This window comes from Schistocerca nitens, chromosome 11 (assembly GCF_023898315.1).
Source record: "Schistocerca nitens isolate TAMUIC-IGC-003100 chromosome 11, iqSchNite1.1, whole genome shotgun sequence".
Classification (NCBI taxonomy): Eukaryota; Metazoa; Arthropoda; class Insecta; order Orthoptera; family Acrididae; genus Schistocerca; species Schistocerca nitens.
Window position 1 is genome coordinate 103,831,917 of NC_064624.1, and position 24,160 is coordinate 103,856,076.

Below are 24,160 nucleotides of genomic sequence, written 5' to 3' on the forward strand. Positions count from 1 at the left end.
AATCGCAATATGGTTTTAGGAAAAAGTTGTCTACTGTGGATGCTATAGACTTTGTAGTCAAATACTTACATCAAGTGTTTGCTTGGATCGCAAAATGTGAGTTGAGCATAGCCCTTACCCTCAAAGCTTTCGACTGTGTAAAGCATAAGCCACTTCTAGAAAAACTGGAATTCTATGGCATTAGCCATAACAGCCTTAAATTAATAAAATCATGTCTTCAGTATCGTAAGCAAGTTGTTTGTGTAGGGAAAGAAATGTCGGGTATAGAACAAGTCAAGATAGGTGTTCCGCAGGGATCTGTACTGGGCCCCTTTTTGTTCCTAAAATGATAATTGATCTGTCATCATTTATCAAGCCCACCATTGTGTTGTATGCAGACAATACAACATTTCTTCATGCTAGTGATGATTTCAATAGCCTTAAAACTTGTGCAGCAAAGACAATTGACCAAGCATCCTATTGGTTCAAGGCAAATGGATTCCTGCTGAATGAAAACAAAACACAGCAGATGGTTTGTAGTCTTAAAGATAAGCTTCTGTCAGATGATCCAAGTTATGTCAAATTTTGGGGGGAATACATAGATGATAAATTATCTTGGGGTCAACATGTACAATATATTAGTGGTAAGTTGTCAAGAGTTATTTACCTGTTAAGGCGACTTATGGATTGTGTTCCTGAAAAATATGTTAGAACATCCTATTTTTCATTCTTTCAAAGTATTATAACATACAGAATTATTTTGTGGGGGAACTCTAGCTGTGTACATGACATATTAATACTTGAATAAAAGGCTATTAGGATAATTACTGGTTCTGCATATAAGGCACACTGTAAACAATTGTTCTGTGAACAAAAAATCATGACTGATATAAACTTGTACATATACTATGTTCTAATTTATACGAAGAAGAAATTACAAGAAACAAAAACCAGAGAAAATGTACATAGCCACAATACAACAAGGAATAGGTGCCTCTATATTCCTTACCACAGATTGTCAAAGTCACTCAACAGCTATGATATCATGGGGTACAAATTATTTAATAATCTTCTGCAATCTGTTCAAGAATTACCTGAACAATTATTCAAACAAACAATTCATGACTGGTTAGTCCTCCACCCATTCTATGATATAAGAGAATTTATCAACTGTAATATAATACTATAATGTTAACAACAAACCTGTTGTCTCTTTCAAACTATTAATTATATTTTAGTATGTATATGACGTTGTCTAGTGCTGTAACGGCCGAATGACAATAAAATTATCAATATTATTATTATTAAAGTTCCGGAACTCTTCTGGTAATGCAGGAGAAAAACTGTGGAGGCTACCTAATGGTAAGCTTATTAGCAAGGAATATTGCAAATATCATTCAATCAGTTGTGCATACAGATTTTAGTAGTCAGAGTTTTTAAACGAAGTGTGTGTTGCTACAGCGACAGGCGGTGCATCGCTGTGGTGTAGTATGCTTCGTATCAGAGTCTTGGTATGTGTGTCTCAGCTGAGTTCCTCACCTGCCAGTGCCACTTGCCATCACTCAGTCACGAAAAAAATATTTATGACCACCTAAACGTCGGAGAATGCTACACGCGATCTTGGGATATCAGAAATGGCTCGTGGTAACAAGTGAAAGACGGTTACCGAATTCACAAGCGCAATTATGCATATGAGTACGAGAGTGATATTTGATAAACCCAAGAAGAAGTATTTAATGACAACTGTGAGATCAGTAGACGAGTAGAGGTTTCCTCCAGCTGTTCAGTGCATAGTAAGCTGATATCCGAACTGGATCAGTTACAGTTATGTTGTTTTCCTATCGGAAGTGTATTAATCACAGTCATAGAGATTTCCAGTGAAACTGATACGAAGGTCATTCAGTAATTAAAGAGACAAATTAGTCTGTGGAAAAAACTGTTAGTAGCGCAAGTTTGGTACTTTTATGGCTTTAAGTTGGCATCACTGGGATGAGCCCTGATCAGCTGATGTATCAACCTCGTTTTGTTTATAATCTCAAAAAATACAATTCAAGATGGCGAATGCACTTTAAACACCCACATTAGCTGAACAACGTTCTTTAATTCGTTTTTTACTTGCTGAAGGTGAGAAACCACTGAATATATACTGCAGAATGTCTAGTTTCTGGTGCAGGTTTTATGAATCATGCAAATTTTTACAAGTGGGTAGAGCAGTTCATAAATAGCGCGACTCAGTGACTGGCAGACGACCACTGTTCTGACTGACCTGTTGCAGTTTCAACTCCCTCACTTGAAAGGTGAATTGATGACATTGATAAGGTTCAAGTTAGCACTGATACAGTTTGTAACATTATTTGTAACAAACTGAAGTACCGCAAAACGTGTGCAACATAGGTCCCAAAGAAGTTGACACAGCTGCACAAGGAAACAAGGTTGAGAGTGTGCACAGAGCTAAAGGAACGTTATGAAAGAGAAGGTGAGCACATCCTCAACAAAATTGTAACTTGTGATGAAACTTGGGTTTACTATTTGAGCCATAATGGAAAAACAAAGCATGTAATGCAAGCACACCAGCTCACCTGTAAAGAAAAAATTCAAAACCCAAGGATCAGCAGGAAAAATCATGTTGACAGTGTTTTCGGATGCTGAAGGTCAAGTTTTTCTTGTGATTATCTCGAAGAGCAGCGTACAATGAACAGCCAGTACTACTCGGATTTGCTTTTAAACAATATAAGAGAGAGAGACGTTGTGGATCTCAGAGGAGAGGTGTGATTCTCCAGCAAGACAATGCACGTCCCCACATTGCTCAACTAACCCGTAAAACCATCGAAAAAATGGGCTGGTAAGTACTGCCTCATCCCTCTTACAGTCCTAATTTAGCATCTAGTGATTTCCATTTGTTTGGTGCACTGAAGGAGGCATTACATGGGAAGATGTTCCAGAACAGCGAGGATGTGAAAAAATTCGTGGGAAATTGGTTAAAACATCATGATAAAGAGTTCTTCGTAGCCGGAATAAAAAAGCTTGTAGCCCATTGGAACAAGCGCATAAATGTTCAAGGATATTATGTTGAAAAGTAGAAAAGTGTTGTTTTGTAAAAATAAACGCTTTTTACTCCAGACCAATTTGTCTCTTTAATTATTGAATGACCCTCGTACATAACTGATGCCACCGTCTGGTGGCATGGTGAATTTTTCTTTTAAGCAACAGTGAGATAACAATCACAGGACATTCTTCAACTGTAATACTGCATCAGACCCCATATGAAGCACGTAACAGGCGAATCACGCGAAACCTTATAAGTCAGGGGCTGGCTTTGGTAATGTATGGACTCCCACTAAACTCCTACTGTGGCTAATGGACAAAGCATTCCGTGTTCTGGGATTGTCGACAGTGTCTGATAGCTTTGAAAATGTAGGGAGTAATATTCTACAAATTCAGAAGCTTGGCCGAGATCAGTTTCTGCTCTGTGAGCAAATTAAGGGGGTAAAGCCACTTTTTCCAAAGACCTCTGTTATTAATGGAACTTACGTTCTTATGTGGGTCCCCACGTAGCGGCTCATAACCAGCTTGAAAATCATGGGAACAATTACGCAATTGTGCACCAAGGAATCGATCACTTAACTCCCTTGTAAGCAAACAATAATTACTGCCATTAAGTGTAATTCCTGGAGCAGCACATCACTAGAGCGGCAGCATTGAAACGGTGGGTAAAGAGATTTATTTAGCAGGCAGGTAGTAGCACCGAATATTATAGTTAATATTGGTGCGTAACTGCAAAGACGCCAGTGTTGCATTTGAAACTTCTTATGTTCACAATATATCTTGGTAGGTGCATAAGTCCGTAGCGTTTTTGTTTTGGATGCTGGTATTCCGGTTGCAATGGGTCTGTTTAGCGATTGCCATTGCATTATTTGTAGCTCACTGTTGCTGTTTGAGTCTACATATTGTCATTTTGCAATTTGGAGGTAGTGAGTGGAGTGTAGACACTAGAAAATCGAGCGCCAAAGAGAGAAATCGGAACATTTCCCACATTCTTCTGTTTGAGTTTAATAGAGGGGTGACAGCAACAGAGGTAGCCCGAAATACTTGCGGCGTGTATGGGATAATTCCATTGGAAAGACCTTGGGAGCAAATGATTTTCTCGTTTTAAGGAGGACCGTTCGACATTAGTGGCTCTCCACAGTCAGGAAGACCTTTGGGATTTGATGAAGATTGTTTAATCGCATTAATCCACAATGGTGCATGTCAGTATACTCGTGAACGGGCAAATGTATTCAACTGTGATCATTCCGTCACTGTGCGAAGCTTACATGCAACGGGGAACGTTCAAAAATCGGGTGTAAGGGTACCAAATGCTCTAAGGCAAGCTCACGAAATACAGTACGTGCCATATGTGCATCTGTGCTTGTTCATTATCAACTGGTCTGTGAACAACACCGTCCGTTCATATCGTGTGTCCTTTATGGTGGCGAGAAATGACGTCTTTATGCTAACATAAGGAAAACAAAGGAATGGTTGAGACCAAACAATGCAGCAACGTCCTGTACAAAGACCTAAGCGCATCCACCAAAGATAATGTTACGCATCTGGTGGAACAGCGACGGTGTGGTCCACTACAAATTGCTTACCCAATGTGTAACTATCACAGCTGACACTTATTGTCAAACACTAAGACGTGTTGCAGACGCAGTCCAAGATCAACGACCAGGAAGACTGCGTGAAGTGATGCTGCTCCACGATAACGCCTGACTGCATTCTGCTAGACAGACAAAAAAGTACGAGGTGCATTCAAGTTCTAAGGCCTCCGATTTTTTTTCTAATTAACTACTCACCCGAAATCGATGAAACTGCCGTTACTTCTCGACGTAATCGCCCTGCAGACGTACACATTTTTCACAACGCTGACGCCATGATTCCATGGCAGCGGCGAAGGCTTCTTTAGGAGTCTGTTTTGACCACTGGAAAATCGCTGAGGCAATAGCAGAACGGCTGGTAAATGTGTGGCCACGGAGAGTGTCTTTCATTGTTGGAAAAAGCCAAAAGTCGCTAGGAGCCAGTTCAGGTGAGTAGCGAGCATGAGGAATCACTTCAAAGTTGTTATCACGAAGAGACTGTTGCGTAACGTTAGCTCGATGTGTGGGTGCGTTGCCTCGGTGAAACAGCACACACGCAGCCCTTCCCGGACGTTTTTGTTGCAGTGCAGGAAGGAATTTGTTCTTCAAAACATTTTCGTAGGATGCACCTGTTACCGTAGTGCCCTTTGGAACGCAATGGGTAAGGATTACGCCCTCGCTGTCCCAGAACATGGACACTATCATTTTTTCAGCACTGGCAGTTACCCAAAATTTTTTTGGTGGCGGTGAATCTGTGTGTTTCCATTGAGCTGACTGGCGCTTTCTTTCTGGATTGAAAAATGGCATCCACGTCTCATCCATTGCCACAACCGACGAAAAGAAAGTCCCATTCGTGCTGTCGTTGCGCGTCAACATTGCTCGGCAACATGCCACACGGGCAGCTGTGTGGTCGTCCGTCAGCATTCGTGGCACCCACCTGGATGACACTTTTCGCATTTTCAGGTCGTCATGCAGGATTGTGTGCACAGAACCCACAGAAATGCCAACTCTGGAGGCGATCTGTTCAACAGTCATTCGGCGATTCCCCAAAACAATTCTCTCCACTTTCTCGATCATGTCGTCTGACCGGCTTGTGCGAGCCCGAGGTTGTTTCGGTTTGTTGTCACATGATGTTCTTTCTGCCTTCATTAAACTGTCGCACCCACAAACACACTTTCGACACATCCATAACTCCATCACCACATGTCTCCTTCAACTGTCGATGCATTTCAATTGGTTTCACACCACGCAAATTCAGAAAACGAATGATTGCACGCTGTTCAAGTAAGGAAAACGTCGCCATTTTAAGTATTTAAAACAGTTCTCATTCTCGCCTCTGGCGGTAAAATTCCATCTGCCGTACGGTGCTGCCATCTCTGGGACGTATTGACAATGAACGTGGCCTCATTTTAAAACAATGCGCATGTTTCTATCTCTTTCCAGTCCGGAGAAAAAAAATCGGAGGCGTTAGAACTTGAATGCACCTCGTATACGGGACTTGGCTTGGGAAGTCATTCCGCACCCACCTTATTGACTGGATCTTGTCTTTCTTTCTTTCTTTCTTTCTTTCTTGGGGCCTTTTTCCCGCTCCAATGAGGGGTCGGATTTTGTTACTACGGATTTGGCAATGTTAATTGCAGAGGGTGGCCGGATGCCCCTCCTGACGCCACCCCGAACTGCCTGGGACGGAAGTAGAGTACCCCAGATGTCTGCGCCTAGTGTAAGGCATGAAATAATGCGGACGTTTTCAGATGTCTGTGAGTGGCGTAACTGAGGTGGAACGTGGGGACCAGCGCGGTATTCACCTGGCGGGATGTGGAAAACGGCCTAAAAACCACATCCAGGCTGGCCGGCATACCGGCACTCGTCGTTAATCCGCCGGGCGGATTCGATCCGGGGCCGGCGCGCCTACCCGAGTCCAGGAAGCAGCGCATTAGCGCTCTCGGCTACCCTGGTGGGTCGGTCGATCTTGCACTCTTAGATTTTCACTTTTTCCGCCCTCTACCGAACAACTTCAAGGAACTTCCTTTCTGGATGAAAATGCGCTCCGAACATGGCTCGACAAGTTCTTCGCCTCAGAACCACGTGATTTCGACAGTCAGGGAATCGAAAAGTTACCCCAGCGTTGGCAGACTGTTGTAAATAGTGAAGGAGAATATATTATCGATAACTAAAGTCTCTGTTATAACTGTTGTGTTTATTAAACTTACAGAAAAACGCTGTAAACTTATGCGGCAACTCAGTACCACAAGTGTTCCTGTTGTAAATCGCAGTTTACCCATCCCATTTCATATGAATATTGTACTGCCCAGCACTATTGAGAACAGGACCTACGCTATTTGGCTCCATAGTTCACAAAACAGGGCTTATCCTTCTACAAAATTGCTGCTTATTGTCTGTGTGAGAATCTGATCAACACTTAATTGTTGCATTACGCACTGTTCGTTATTTATAAAAGATTAGAAGTTGTGTTCACTTTTTTAAATTAATGTTTCATAATCTGTTTCCTACCTAATCAAAATGAGTACAGTTTTTATACCAGAGTCACTTTCAATGGTCATATTCTGAATAATTGTTCTATGCCTTTCTAGCTGTTATGAAGGTGTGCATTCATCTGTGTTGTAGTTAAAGAAACTGGTAATTCCAATACTGTAATTGCATCTCCCCAACAATCTGATACTGGTCAGTAGAGTTTCCCTCGATTCTATAATAAACATGTAAGCAAGTAATGAACTGTGCTGTATAATAGCTTCACATACACCGTACACAAGAATAAAACCGTAAGAAAACGTAGTTGGTTAAAGTGGTAGTTGGTCAAGGTGTTACAATAAACTTATACTCCAAAGTTTTATTTACTTTCATAGTTACACTGATAAACTGATACTGCAAAGTGTTATTCAGTTTCATAGTTACACTAATCGATCAATTATATAAACTCAGTCTGTGGTAGCGCAAGTGGATCTTTGAAAACCTGTGATTCATGGTATACAACACTTTACTGAGTGCGACAAATTTGCTCACTGTGTAGCATACGTTATTGGTGCTTTCCTTGTTCCATCTCCAGAGTACCTTTACCAGTTGACTTCAACTCCTGTTTGTGTAATTCTGGAAGTACCTTCAGTCTTTACTCAATGGAACGATGTCATTATAATACACTGGGTAGCACCTGCTGATTTCTTAGATAATTGCCTTTAGGTCCATTGCAAACAATTACATGTACAATTACCACTGCCTTGGTTACTGACATTTAACGATATAACTGCTATATGGTATAACACTGTGCTCTTTACACACAGCAGGGAAGAGTAGGCAGCTTCCTAGTTAACAAAACCACAACATGAAACAGCAATCACTTCAACTGAGAACAACTCTATCATCTTAACACATTTCCTCTATGTACACATAATGTTGAATATGCAATGATTAACTGAGCCACAAGAGCGATATAATGGTCTCAAAACATTATCATACTCAACATACATTCAAATAAATCATTTTCAGTATCTCTATAGCTCTTACACGGTAAGTATCTACTCTGTACGTAAAATAAAATTAATTCCTGGATCTCAAGGCATCAGGATTCTTGTTGCTTAAAGCATACCACCAGACAAAGTGATGTAGTGGTTAGCACACTGGACTTGCATTTGGGAGAACTACATTTCAAACCAGCATCTAGCCATCCAGCTTTAGGTTTTCTATACCAGCCACTGTGGCCGAGCGGTTCTAGGTGCTTCAGTCCGGTACTGTGATGCTACTACGGTCACAGGTTCGAATCCTGCCTTGGGCATGTATGAGTGTGATGTCCTTAGGTTAGTTAGGTTTAAGTAGTTCTACGTCTAGGGGACTGATGACCTCAGATGTTAAATCCCATAGTGCTTAGACCCATTTTTAGGTTTTCCATCATCACTTCAGCTAAATGACAGGATAGTTCCATTGAAAGGGCATGGCTGATTTCCTTCCCCATCCTTGACACAGTCTGAGCTTGTGCTCAATCTCTAACGACATTAAAGTCAAGGGGATGTTAAATGCAATCTTCCTTCCTTTCCTTTAAAGGATTCCTAGGCAATGCTAGCAATAATTCGTCTTTTTTCTTCCTCATCTTCTTCACAGTATCCTTACTCTGCTGTGAAGTATTTGCAGAACTTGGTGGTGCTGTAAGGGCCTTTGCATGGTTGTAACCAATCAAAATGCACTACCACAGCGTGATAAGAGAACTGGGTCTCCGCATTCACAGGAGAAGTTACCCATGTAATAGAATAGGGGCCTTCACACTGAGGTGTGAATTTCTTAGTTTTCTCTTTTTTAACCATAGGATTTTTGGGCAAAACTGTACCTCCTAGTTTGAACTGGGAGGGAGCATAGCCCCTCTGTTGCAGCTTTGTAACCGGTTCTGAGTAGCCTTGGAATTAATTTGTTTAACCTGTGCCCAGACAGCCTCATGACAGTGAGCCGGACCCTTTATTTCAGCCAAATCAGCATCAGGTGGCAACTTGTCGAGTTGAAATGGGCAGTTCATAAGTCTTATGTATACTCCCTCTTAGGGTATACAAACAGTTTATTTGTGAATAAAACTGTTGCACATAGAAGCTGCATAAGTGACATGCCAGTCCCAATCTGAATGTGATTTTTTCATATAATAAGACATCATTCGAACGATTGTTTTATGGACAAGACGACGTTAGGTTTGGGATGAAAAGGCATAGTTCACCATTTTTTATTTCTCAACGATCTGCATACTTGTATCAATAAGGCAGACATAATATTGGTTCCTTGGTCTATAAAGGTAGCGTCAGGACTTCCAAAAGGTAGAACTAAGTGACTAACAAAGGCACATGCCACAGTTTCTACTATCGTTTCTACAAGTGGTACCAGTAAAAGTGGTCAGTCATAGATAAGATGTACTTATAATTCTGTGTGCTTTGTGGAAAGGGGCCAACGGTATTGAAGGTGACATTTTGGAATGGTTTAGTAGCTTCTGAAAGTGTCTGTAGAGGAATTTTGGTCCTTGGTGAAGATGCCTTTGGTCACAAGACAAAGTATTCTATATATATTTCCGGACATTTGTCTGTCTACCTTTCCACGAGAAATGGGAGGCTACCTTAGGAATTGTGGCCCATCATCGATTATGGCATACTTGCAAACTATCGTGACACTAAACCATGATGTGTTGTTGCAGCTCTTTATCCACTACCCAGTGAGGTCTTACAGCATAAAATAACATTCTCTGTAATGAAATCTGAATGGGAAGGATATTGGTGGCATCCTACATCTCATTGCTGTGTTTCTTTTAGTTCTTTTATATTATTTGTCTAAATAACCTTGACTTTGCGGTTTAGTCCTTCAACATTTTCATATAGACAATGTGGCTTGTGGTGTACATCATAATCATATTCTGACAGTTTCAATTCCAACCGAGTTAAGCGACTACTGGGATCCTTTAAGCTTAACATCAACGGAGGGGCAGTTTGGGCAGTGACCACAATGAATTTTCGCCCACGCGAATACCATTTGAAATAGTTTACTTCAAAAACAAGGCCTAACAACTCCTTTTTTTTTTCAGTAGTAGTATAGTTTATCTCTGCTGAGTTCATCTGTCTAGAAGTACAATCTATGGATCTTTCTTCGCTATCATACTCTATGACAGCTCCAGTAGCATAATCCAAAGCATCCATTGAAAGAATGCAGAGCTTTTCAAAGCATGGGTAGATCAGCAAAGAAGAACTTGTCAAAACATCCTTAATTTGTCTCATAGTTGCCTCACACTCTTCTGCCCACTTAGACACAACAACTTTCTTCAATAATCTCATCAAAGGTTTAGCCATAAAGGAACAATTCTTCATAAAACCATGATAGTAGTTAGATAGGCCAAGAGATGACTATAACTCCTTAACGTTGCAGATAACTGAAATGTTCAGTTGATTCTGTTCCCCTTGGGTCTGACTTTACTCCCTCTGCACTAATAATATGTTCCAGGTACTGAACCTGCAAAAGAACACTTCCCTATTTTTAAAGCTTAAATGAGCACTTTGCAACCCGGGCAACACACTTCCTAGTCTCTCCACATGATTCTCAATTGGTCTTGAAAAAATTATATTTTCTAAATACACAAGACACATAGTGGACTTTAAACCTCTCAATAACAGGTCAGTGAATCAGTGGAAAGTGACAGGTGCATTCTTAGACCAAAAGGCATGTGGAGAAACTCATACAATCCAGAAGGAACCACAAAAGCCGTCTTCGGCCGATCTTATAGTGCAATCGGAATATCATGGTACCCAGAGAACATGTCAAGTGTGATAATCTGTCCAGTGTTTTGTCGATACGGGGTAGACGGTGCCAGGTGTCGTGATGTTACTTACCACTCTCATATCACTGCATAGATCATAGGTTTTTTCTCCATTGACTAACTTCTTAGGGACCACAACCATTTGTATCGACGATGGTCTTCAAGAAGGTTTAATTAACCCAGTAGCTACCTGCTGTTGAATAATATCCTCAACAAAGGATTGTAAGTGGAATGGTACTCTGTATGGTTTCTGAGCAATCAGCATTTCTCATGGGGTTTTCGTACTGTACAAGGTGAGTTGCCGACAAATAGTGCCATTCCTCGTATAGCCATGCATATTCCTCCAGAACTTGGTACAGAAGGCTCTATTCTGACTCAGGCAGATGTACTAACTTCTCCTGTAAGTGATTTCTTAGCCAAGCTGTTATGGCATGAACCTTTCTCACTAGAAGCTTCTTCTTCCTATATATTATGTTGAATCCGCTTTTCACACTGAACCACTTCTTCGATTACTTTCTCTCCACTGGTCAATATAGTTCTGCATGGTATCTCAATATCTCTATGACCAAAGTTATTAACACTAATTGATACCTGAGCGTTCGTTCCTAGTGCTTCTGCTTAAGTTATACTTCGTTTGACATGGAATTGCAACTGGTGAGGAGCGTTGCTCTAGCTAAGCAGATCTATCAGGAGGTCTATTCTCAGCAGTATCTCAGTTTTGACATCAATCCAGAGAACTTTTTCCGTATCTCCACTGATTTGGACAGTGGTGCTAGTTTTTAACACCCCTGTACACATTACCATCGACTCATGTGAAAGAAGTCTCACATAACAGATTCCTTGTAACTGGGGTGCACGCTTGCTGCCAAATCAGTGAGTTTCCCCGTTGGATTGTACATTTACTTCTTATACTCTATCATAGGCTGAAAACGGTTTAGGAAGTAGTCCCACAAATTGACATCGAAATCTCGTTGGTGTTTCCTCACTACTTCCATGTCCAATTCATATTTACTCCAACAATCTGCAAATATACCAAACAATTACCTGCAGGGACTATTATCTCCCCACCTAACTCACTTATTTCGTATCAAGGCAGCTTGAATGCACATCTACCATTTTATGAAACAAATTCTGAGTTCCTCTATCGATTAACATTTTGTCAGCCCTTCCTTTGAGCTTGCCTTCTAAGATTATGTTTGACACCACTCTGATTTCTCCATTTCTCGTTGGATTCATTGTTCTTGTAGGGGGCAAGGGTGGGTGGCAGAGCCTGCCCATCTCGTTTTCCCACTGTGCATTTGCATTTCCCCATTCCGACCTCTCGTTTCGCCTAGTTCTTTGCAGTGAATTTTGCTGTGGAAGCCCTGCCTCAGATTTTATGCGCAGCCATCACCGGTATGCCCTGTGGTACAACATGAGAACAATTCATACAACAAGGAATGTGACAGCGCTGAGCCAAGTGTTCAGTTTTCCACACTGCTGCCAGCTTGTACCACTTCGATTGATGTGGCATGGATCACTGCTGTGCACAGTGGCTGAAACAAATAGACCTGCTTCCTCACACAACAAAGCCAATCTGATGGCTCTGTGTAACGAGGTGGAGGATGCCTTCTTAACTTCACTCCCAAAATGTGGATAACTCCATAAATAAATACGTCAATAGCTTTTGCTTCGGTTTCTTCAATTAGAACCTCTTTGCCCAGCGCATATGTGTAGCAAGGCGCAGATCTTTTTCTGTCTGCAAAAGCCTCGAATACATTGTCGTTTTTTTGGCGCAAAGTGGACGACCAGTGTCGATAGTAACTCACATACTGTGTGATCAAAAGTATCCAGACACCGCCAAAAACATACGTTTTTCATATTAGGTTCGTTGTGCTGCCACCTACTGCCAGGTACTCCATATCAGCGACCTCAGTAGACATTAGACATATTGAGAGGACAAAATGGGGCACCCGTCAGACCTCATGGACTTCGAATGTGGTCAGGTGATTGGGTATCACTTGTGTCATTCATCTGTACACGAGATTTCCACACTCCTAAGCATCCTTAGGTCCTGTGCTTCCGATGTGATAGTGAAGTGGAAACGTGAAGGGACACATACACCACAAAAGCGTACAGGCCGACCACGTCTCTCGACTGACAGAGACCGCCGACAGTTGAACAGGGTCGTAATATGTAATAGGCAGACAACTATCCAGACCATCATACAGGATTCGAAACTGCATCAGGGTCCACTACAAGTATTATGACAGTTAGGCGGGAGGTGGCAAAACTTGGATTCACTTCTGGGCAGCTGCTCGTAAGCCACACATTATGCCAGTAAATGCCAAACAACGCCTCGCTTGGTTTAAGCAGTGTAAACATTGGACGATTGAATAGTGGAAAAACGTTTTGTGGAGTGACGAATCACGGTACACAATGTGGCGATCCGATGACAGGGTGTGGGTATGGCAAATGCCCCGTGAACGTCATCTGCCAGCGTGTGTAATGCCAACAGTAAAACTCGGAGGCCGTGGTGTTATGGTGTGGTCGTGTTTTTCATGGAAGGGGCTTCCACCCCTTGTTGTTTTGTGTCGCAATATCACAGCACAGGCCTACATTGATGTTTTAAGCACCATTTTGCTTCCCACTGTTGAAGAGGAGTTTGGGGGTGGCGATTGCATCTTTAAACACGATATAGCGCCTGTTCATAATGCACGGCCTGTGGCGGAGTGGTTACACGACAATAGCATTCCTGTAATGAACTGGCCTGCACAGAGTCCTGACCTGAATCCTATAGAACACCTTTGGGATGTTTTGGAACGCCACATTGCAGTTGTTTTGCAGAAATGTGGTGACACTTTTGCTGGGTTTCCCCTAAAAGGAAGGAAAAATGAAACTGCAGAAAGAATACTAGCAAACATGTGGTATATATATCACTGTTTCCACTGTAGATGCTCTAGAACTGCTTGCAGGCCTACAGCCTGTCTATTTTCACGTTCACATTGGTGTACTAGATCAGCAGTCTGCTCCTGTAACTGTATTTTATGTAATAACAGTGCATTAACCTGTTCTTGGATGAAGGGAGCATTATCTGCCTCAACATTCCCGGCAACAGCGGCTTCTTGCCATTCGTCCGGCCAATTCGCCCCAGAGCACATGCCAGGCATTGTTACAAAATTTGATACCGAAAGTGCTAGAGACCAGAGATATTAACAAATGTAGAGACCTAACCGTGTCGAAGTGCAACGGCGGCAGCTCTCAGAAAGACAGTGGTAGAATGTAACTTCTCGTAGCAGCGAGACTGCCATTCGTGTTTCCAGAGTCGGGTGGGGAGATGTGTCGACAGCAGTGTCGGCGCGGTCAGCAGCACAGTGTGAAGCGTCGGCGACGTTGGAGTCAGCAGGATCGGCGTCAATACAGACCCTCAACAGACAGCACAGTGATGATGAGATGTGGCTTCAGCCTTCAGATCGACGGGGTTGACGTTGACTGTGCTGGGATAGTCAGTGCAGCAGCATGATGTGTGATGTGGGTGGTGCACAGCGAGCAACTGCTGAATGTAAGGGGCTGCGAGTGTGGCAATGGAAGGCCTGGTGCAGACGGACACTTGGCAGTGCCAGCAGCGCATATCACTCCCACACAAACGTGTGGCATGGCACGAAAGAGAGCGTCAAACACTAACTGGTGGAAGTGGTGCAGCTCTCTCTCTCTCTCTCTCTCCCTTAGGATCAATAAGTGGCGATTATCTGCAAAGGCTATGCCAGCCCACATTGACAGGTTAATTCTGCCCCATAACTGACACCACTCTGTTCAGGCACGGACAAGTTAGGATGGTGGTGGGATTGGGGCACCCAGGTTTGCTAGGAAATTTCTTGAAATGCAGACTGTGACCAGAAAATTAACTATCACAATTGGAATTTATTATCCACAGATCCTAACATTAAAGAGAGGCAAGTGATGTGTTCTATGGCCGGTAGGCAAGAGAGCAGCTGTGTGGTCAGGTGCCCCTGTCGCTGGCGCCCACTGTTTCTAGCTTTCTTATTGGCTAGCAGATGGGTACCCTAAGGCATCGCATAGTCACTATGCCTTTGGAATAGCATCCCCTGTCTGCAGTACCCTCTGTGAACTGAGTGTGGGTAGGTGTGCATCGAGTAACATGTGGTATAGCTCCAGTCCAGGCCCAGCAACTGTCTCATCATAAGATGCTATACCAGAACCATGAAATAAGAGCTTGAAAAACTCCCCACAATGTTTTAGATAATCACTCAGTCTGAATGCTCACCACTCTCATCATCACCACCCTCTTCAAATTCTATATCATCATTAATGTTCACCACAAGTTTGTCATTGTTGGATAAATAATACCGGTAACAAATTTTAATAGTTATTTCATTTTTTGTCCCACTATCCACACACAATTTTTTGAAGATTGCTCGTAACTCCGCTTCTGAAAATGATTCAATGAATGACTTCTTAGCTTCAAGTTCACAAGGCACTGACTGAAAAGGGAAACAGGGAAATTCTCACAATTGTTTCAGATTTCTTCTGCCGGCTGAAATTGTTCAGAAAATTAACTTATGTAGAGCTCTAATGGTCTTAACCAGTGCAGTGGTTTACTTTTCCCATTTCACTTAACATTGCCGTTTACAGAGCTTTTTCGCCAGCTACTTCTCTTTTTCGCCACGTTTCAAATGTCTCCTTGCGTCGCTCTGCTACTGCTAATCGTCGTTAAAATATAAATCCTCGTCGTAGATACAAAATCACCGGAATCACATGTCGCTATGTCGTCGCAGCAAAACGACGCTTAGAAAAGTTTGGAGTAAACGTCGTGGATTAGGCACCAAAACTGTGACATCACTCATGCAGTTGATTTCGGACAAAGCCCCAAAATTTGTAGGAAAAACAGTTCCGACTTTCAAAAAGAAACTATTTATTAATGTCCGCATTACAATAGAAAAAAAAACGGAGCATAACCATCAAACTCATTTTTTTTCCCTTGACCATTATTTCTCCAGGAACAAACAAAACTACTTTCCAATAGTCAGCGTCTCTGACGTGTCACTAGTCTCGTCAACAGAAAAACATTTAAACCCTTCATCTGAATCCAATAGTAGTGTTTATCGGGCCTTAGAAGAGATCATAAACATAAGAAGACTTGAATTTGCATATGCCATGAGTAGCATTATTTCATCATAAACATAAAAAGACTTGCATTTGCATATGCCATGAGTAGCATTAAAATGACAGTACTGTTTTTCAAATCTAATAAGGAACTATCTATTCTATCAGTTAAATGCAAATTGCTCCAGCTGGGTAATAAACCAGATAAGTTTACGCTTACAGTGGTCACAATGGGATACAAAAGTGAGAGGAGTGCAGCAAGAAAAAAAAGGCAGGGATTGATTGTGCATGATTGAGGGAAAAGTGAGCATGCATGGTCAAACAGAAAATGGACTGAAAGGGTGGGAGGAACTAGAATTTAGGGAAGGAAGGTGTACAAAAGAGAACAGAATGGTGTCTTCATTTGATTGTGGAAACACAAGCTAGACCAACACAATATTACTGTTCTTGAAATGGTGACTGTCAATGTCAACACTAATAGGTAAATGTAGATGTCATCTTTAACTGACTGGAATCGACAGTCTTTAGATGCTGGGTGCAGTAAGATGATCTTTGTGAAACCTGCCTGGCGTGTAATTTTGGAATCAGGTGTGGGCTTCCTTCCATTCTCACTTTATTTGGATAGTGTTTACTGTTGTTTTGTATGAATAGTGACTTATTTTTTATCATCATGGATTATTATTAAAACATTATGTGTGTCTGCATATTCTGCCAAGTATGAGATTGTTTATAATGGCTGCATTCATTATGATATTAAGTAGTATATGTATCTGTTTGTCTATGCAAATTTCCAGTTCAAATGGGGTTATTATTAATTTGGATGGTACACTGCTATATATATTGTAATCATCCATTAGGGCATGTGGTCCACAGTCTTGTCATAATGTTGAGGCATAATCTCCTATAGTTTTGTTCACTTCATCACCCCAACCATTCCCCCTCATCCTTCTATTTCCTATTTACCTTACTTCTTCCCTTCACCATGCTTGCTTGCATTGCTATTACTCATACTCAATCTAACTCCTCCCCCCCCCCGACCCCCTCCCCGCCTGCTGCCTCAGTGTGCACTCTGTGTGTCAAATTATGTCAAATCTGTAAAGGAAACCAAGACACGGTGCCGTTCAACTGAACCATGAGGTCCAGCACCTAGAACAACTTCTATTCTGTAGTGCAGCAAAGAGTAAGATAGGTAGAGTCTAAACAGGCGAGGAATGTCTGGTCTTCTGGCCATTCTGGAAAATAAAAGAAATGTTGTGACCTGTTAAAGATATTATTAGTTGCAGAATGCCAGGGATTTATGATTCTTTGTGAGTGCGTCATTAATTACATGGGGCAGTATGTGAGACTGTTGCTAATTAGTGAGTTGAACACTGTTACCTTAAGTGCACAAACGTTAAAAGCGCAGCAGTTTGTGGGAACACGAGATTATGTTTGTACAGATGAGGAATCTGATTAGCACTTCAAACCGTTGGGTCTCTGTGATTAGGGAAGCAGTAGAAATTAGGCAGTATACTCACAACTTCAGTAGAGACACTGGCAATGCACTTAGCAATTTATTTATCTGCCGATTATTTAGTGTGTTATGTAGACACAAGAACAGACCAAATGTTGCACAAATGTTAGTATATATAACACATAATACATATTTTAACTCGATTTCAAACAAGTTAGTATAAGTAAAACAGTACATAGAGGCATGCACTTGAGAAAGAAAATTGATAGAGGAAAACTTAACATAGTTCTACATCTACATACACACTTTGCAAGCCTTCGTGTGGTACACAGCATGGCATAACTTATTCCACTACTAGTCATTTGCTCTACTGTTTCACTCACAGAAAGCACATGGGGAAAACGACTGTCTATATGCCTCCATATAAGCCCTAATTTTTCTCATATTACCTTTGGAGTTATTACGCAAAATGTACATTGGCGGCAGTAAAATCGTTCTGCACTCAGCTTCAAATACCGGTTCTCTAAATAATCTCAATAGTGTTCCCTCAAAAGAACGTCACATTTCCTACAGGGATTCCCATTTGAATTTCTGAAACACCTCTGGAATACTTGCGTGATGTTCGAACCCACTGGTAACAAATCTAGCAACAAGCCTCTGAATTGAAAATTCCTGGTAGATTAAAACTGTGTGCCCGACCGAGACTCGAACTCGGGACCCGCGGAAGGCAAAGGTCCCAAGTTCGAGTCTCGGTCGGGCACACAGTTTTAATCTGCCAGGAAGTTTCATATCAGCGCACACTCCGCTGCAGAGTGAAAATCTCATTCTGGAAACATCCCCCAGGCTGTGGCTAAGCCATGTCTCCGCAGTATCCTTTCTTTCAGGAGTGCTAGTTCTGCAAGTTTCGCAGGAGAGCTTCTGTAAAGTTCGGAAGGTAGGAGACGAGATACTGGAAGAAATAAAGCTGTGAGGGCCGGGCGTGAGTCGTGCTTCGGTAGCTCAGATGGTAGAGCACTTGCCCGCGAAGGCAAAGGTCCCAAGTTCGAGTCTCGGTCGGGCACACAGTTTTCATCTGCCAGGAAGTTTCATATCAGCGCACACTCCGCTGCAGAGTGAAAATCTCATCCTGGAAGCCTCTGAATTGCTTCGATGTCTTCCTTTAATCCCACTTGGACCGACACTCAGGCACTATTCAAGAATGTGCAGCCCTAGTGTGCTATAAGCGACCTCCTTTTGCAGATGAAGCACACTTTCCCAAAATTTTCCCCATAAACTGAAGCCGTCCATCCATCTTCTCTACTAGAATCCTTACGTGCTCTTTCCATTTCATATCATTTTGCAACATTACGCCTAGATATTTGAATGACATGACTGTGTCAAGAAGGACACTACTAATGCTATATTCGAACATTAGGGAATTGTTTTTTCTATTCATCTGCATTAACTTACATTTTTCTACACGTAGAGCTAGCTGCCATTCATCACATGGACTATAAATATTGTCTAAGTTATCTTGTATCCTCCTACAATCACTCAACGACGACACATTCCTGTACAACACAGCAGCACCAGCAAACAGCCGCAGATTGCTATCCATCCTCTTGGCCAGATCTTTTGTGTATATAGCGAATAACAGCAGTCCTGCCATGCTTTCCTTGTACACTCCCGACAATACCCTTGGCTCTGATAAACACTAGCCATCGAGGACAATGTACTGGGGTCTTCAAACCAGTCACATACATGGGAATCTATTCCATATGGGCGGGTTAAAACATCAGTCTGGATCGCAATAATATTTTATTAACGACGGTTTGAACTTCTACATGAAATCGAAACAGGCCAATAATAAAAAGTTACTGCAGTCTAGATTGTTGTTTTAACCTAGTTGTATTCCCAGATCTCTATTATTCATCTGCAACATTTTGACCAAATTTATGATGTAGTCTATATGAAATTCACCATCTGATATGAGTCATGATGCTGTAAACTATGCTGGGTAGCAAGCACAAACGTAACCTATGGGTACAGAGGACATCACATAAGCATACACCATGTTCGTGATGTCATCATGATGTAATTTAGCCAATCAGTTGCCATCCACTGGGCACAAAAATGGTAGTTATACAGCAGTCCCCTGGTGATGGAAGACGTCATCAGAAGTTTTGGATTTGATCCAAATTTGATGTAGCATGTTAACTCCGAACTTTTTATCCATGCAAGTAAGATTATTGTTTAAAACTACTTGTTGACCATCTTACAGAAGCCTCTTAGTCCTTCGTATTCTTACATTTACATGTCAATCTATTGACTCTCTAATGGTATATGTTGTTAATAGTGTGACTTATGGTCATCAGTGAAATGAACCGGCAATATATTGGAAGCAAGAAAAATTTCCATGTTGTTTATCGATCCCTACTTCGGCTTCAAAATGGAATTTTACATTATTATACAAAAATCTTAATTGGGTTGCTGATAGACATCCACCAGAATACTGGAAATTGCAAAATATTAAAAAGAAATACAAAGTAAAGGACTATCTTATTAGTCTCCCCTTCCATAATCATAATGTTTGGACATATACTAGTTAACACTAATATTCATATTAAAAGCTTTTTATCTTTACTGTTATATGTACAACCGATGGTGTTCCTTGTACAATAATAAAATGATTTACATAAAGTGTTACAGAAAATCAGCAGCTGAGTAAAAAACTATTCCTGGCTTTTAGGAGTCTTAATTCCTTCCTCCGGGAAGATGGACAAGTTTGAGAAGATTGGGTACACGAGGAAGGCCACTTGGACCACACACTGAGAGGGAACTACCTACACAGAACACTAGTGTGACCCATTCTTGCATACAGATTGAGTGTTTGGGATCCCCACCAGGTTGTATTAAACGATCACATGGAAGCAATTCAGAAGTGGGCTGTAATATTTATTAACTGTAGGATCAGTCAACACGTGAGTATTATGGAAATGCTTTGTGAACTCGTATCAGAATTCCTAGGGGAAAGACAACATTCTTTTCGTGGAACACCACTGAGAAAATCTGGAGAACTAGCATGTCAAACTGGCTGCAGAAAGACTCTACAGCTGCCAACGTATATTTTGCGTAAGGACCATGAAAATAAGAGAAATTAAGGCTTGTGCAGAGGTATATAGATATCATTTCTACATCGGTCTATTTGCAAGTGAAACTGGAAAGGAAATGATTTGTAGTGGTACAAGGTATCCTCCACCAGCAAATATGGTATGTATCTGTGAATACATAGATGCTGAATACGGAAAAAAACAGTGACCGCCTACTACATTAAAAAATTAGTTGATATTAGCTATTTCGTGATTTGTTTCAAATTATTTGTTCCACATTTAACACTGTACACTGTGATAATCAGTGGCTTGCACGTATAACAGTCTTATAATTTGGAGATGTGAGTGTTGTCTACCTCTATCAATACTCCTCATTCAGCTCTGTTTATCAAACTGCCACATACAGATAAACTGGATTCTGAAAAATTACGTAGAGTTAGATGCACCTGACATGTAGCTATTTGTTTACATAACAACAATAAAAAATTCAAGCATAACACGTTTTGGGGCTAGGGAGTATACAATGATGAGCCAAAACATTATGACCACTGTCCACTGCTAGTTTGACTGTCTTCTGATGGTGTTGCGGGCGCATGACACAGTAAGAAAAAAATGTAAGTGGATGAGAGACGAATGGGCAATCATTATAGTGAAGATACGTGCCGCAAATGCGGAGATCCACTGATATAAGGGGTTTTGACAAAGGGTACATTGTTGTGGCGCTGCAGCTGGAAACAAGAATCTCTGAAACGATGAAGCTGGTCGCCTTTTGGCGTACTTCTGTCGTGAGCACTTATGAAAAGTGCTTCAAGGATGGTAACATAACGAGTATTGTATTGGACGACCACGTCTCCTCAGGAAACGTAGCTATCGGAGGATCCCCCACTGTGTAAACCAGGATGGGCAGCGATCTGTGGCAGACCTGGCGACAATGCTGGCGCAGGCACAAGTGTTTTGGAACACACCATTCAAAAATGGCTCTGAGCACTATGGGACTTAACAGGTATGGTCATCAGTCCCCTAGAACTTAGAACTACTTAAACCTAACTAACCTAAGGACATTGCACAACACCCAGTCATCACGAGGCAGAGAAAATGCCTGACCCCGCCCGAAATCGAACCCGGGAACCCGGGCGCGGGAGGAACACACCATTCAAAGGCCACTGTTGAAAATGGAGCTCCACATCACACGACCCTATGTGTTCCTGTGCTGACCCAGTGACACTGCTAGTTGTGATTGTAGTGGACGCAGCATCACTGAGTTTTCACAGTGGATCGGCAGAATGGTGTCGCCCATCGAATGAGTCACATTTCTTGTTATAAACAGGCCAATGGTTGTGTCCTTACACGTCATCATCCAGACGAATGACTGCACGAAGCGTGCACTGTGCCACAAATGCAGAACAGTGAGGGCGGAATTATGCTATGGGATGAAACTGTCTGTGTTGCAAGGTCCGAATTGTGCTACAGTGGTTTTAGGTGCATTATAGTGAACTCATATTGATGTTTTGGCCAGCAAATGTATCTGATCTGCACCTGTTGAAACCCATATTTGGCGCCAGCTGTGTGCCTGTAAGCCACCATCCCATAGCTTATGGGAATTGCTTGTCCTGTACGTAGATATATGGTGCAAAATACTTTTGGAATCCTGTCAAGGACTTGTAGAATCCATGCTAAGCAGAATCTCTGTTGTACTGTGTTTTAAAAGTGGAACAACACACTGTTAAACAGGTGGTCATAATGTTTTATCTCATTGGTGTATGTGGGATAGAGTATGATATTGCAAGCCCTTGCCCCCCCTCCCCCCTCCCCTCTCCCAAGGAAATCTTGCTTGAGGTTACAGGCCTATTTGCAGTGCGGTCTAAGGTCTACATTAGGTTGAAAGAGATAATTTTATTTTCAGTTGTGGAACTCAGTGAATGTGAAATAAAGGTTATAGAAACAGACTGACGTGTGGCATTGCCTAGTATTTATGTTTGCGCCATATTTAAATGTACTTTGGTATATTTAACGCACTTTTTGTCATAAAAACTAAAACCCTATAGCAAAGCCCAAAAATACATATTAGACAATTAAAAACCATCTGATAAATATTTTGATGCATATTATGTACGTATATCATATGTAAACCGCAAAAAATGGAAGAGAAATTCCAATATATAAATTTTACCCACATTTGGCCCTTTTTCCACATTTATTACTGCTGCTATGTGTGTAAAGACAAATTCTTAATTAAGTACTGCTAAGGCCTGATCATCAATTAGATTAGGAAGCACCGCTTTATATACTTAAAAACGTTGAGACACATTGCAATGAAGGTGAAATAATATGTGTTATGCTATAAATCACTTTGCCATTCAATTAATAGTTTGTAGTCGCTTCATTGGCTTCACTCAAGCATGTAACAAATTAATCTTGGCTGAAGTTATTTATTGGACCCTGTCCCTCCCCCTGAAATCCTGGTTGTAGTGACAGACTGATCTGTAGCGCAGCCTGAGATCTAGGTTAGGTTGGAAGGTGACAACTGGATTGAGTTAGGGAAGCCAATGAATGTGAAAGCAGAAAATCTGGTTACAGTAACAAACTGGCTGGTAGCAAAGCCTAATATCTAAGTCCATGCCATATTGAAAAATGCATTGGTGTCCAATATGTAAATATTACACTAATCTGTATCTATTACTATGCTATGGTCTCTCAAGATTATTCGTATTTGAACCTCTTTTCTGCATTTAATTCTCATGACCAAAGCTCCATTTAGCAGTATGTACTGACTTGACATTCCAAAATGGAGCTGCAGACAGGTCTGTATTTAAAGGCTTTGGGCAAGACATGAGCAACGTCACTTATGTAAACAGAGCTGCTTAAGACCAATTCACACTGTCTGTCATGCCACCGTCACAGCAACATCACAACACGGCGCTGTCACATCAAGGTGTATTCACACCGTCCATCATGGCATGGCACGTCAAGCCAATTCAAGTCGCGTGATCTCAGCTCATATTACTGTCCTCAGCTGTTCTTTTCGTGGGAATTCCGATATTCGCAAGATATTTTCACCTTTTTTACATGTGAAGTGCACATACACAATGCAGTGGCTTATATGTGTGGATGCTGGAGTCCAAATCTGCACGAAAAGGACATTTATTGGACTCAAATAGTTTGCAGCTTGCAGGGACAGCTTTTATATTAAAGAAGGGAATTACTGTTCAGAATTCGGTTTTGGTTGATATAGTTCGTCCTTGCATTCAGTTATATTGTTCGAAGGATTTGAGTGATGTAGGTGGAAACAATATGCGGGTACATTTAAAAGAATTGTAGAAGAGAGGCCTGTTACTGTAAACATCAAAAATAAACCAAGTCTAACAATTATTCATACCGGGCATGTTATATTTGTTTCTAATGAAATGCAATAGGTGATGAGGCGCTATGGTCTCGTTTGAACATTGTTTATTCTAATTGTCATATTGGCCATTGTCTGTCTATGAAGGGGGAGGTGGATACAACGCCGTCGCCATTTAGTCCGGAGACGCCGGTATGGGAGATTTCGTCCGATGAAGCATCGTATTATTCGCAGGATGAGATGATGAACTGTGGAGAATTTCATTAAGGAATAAATATACTGAGAAACAATGGT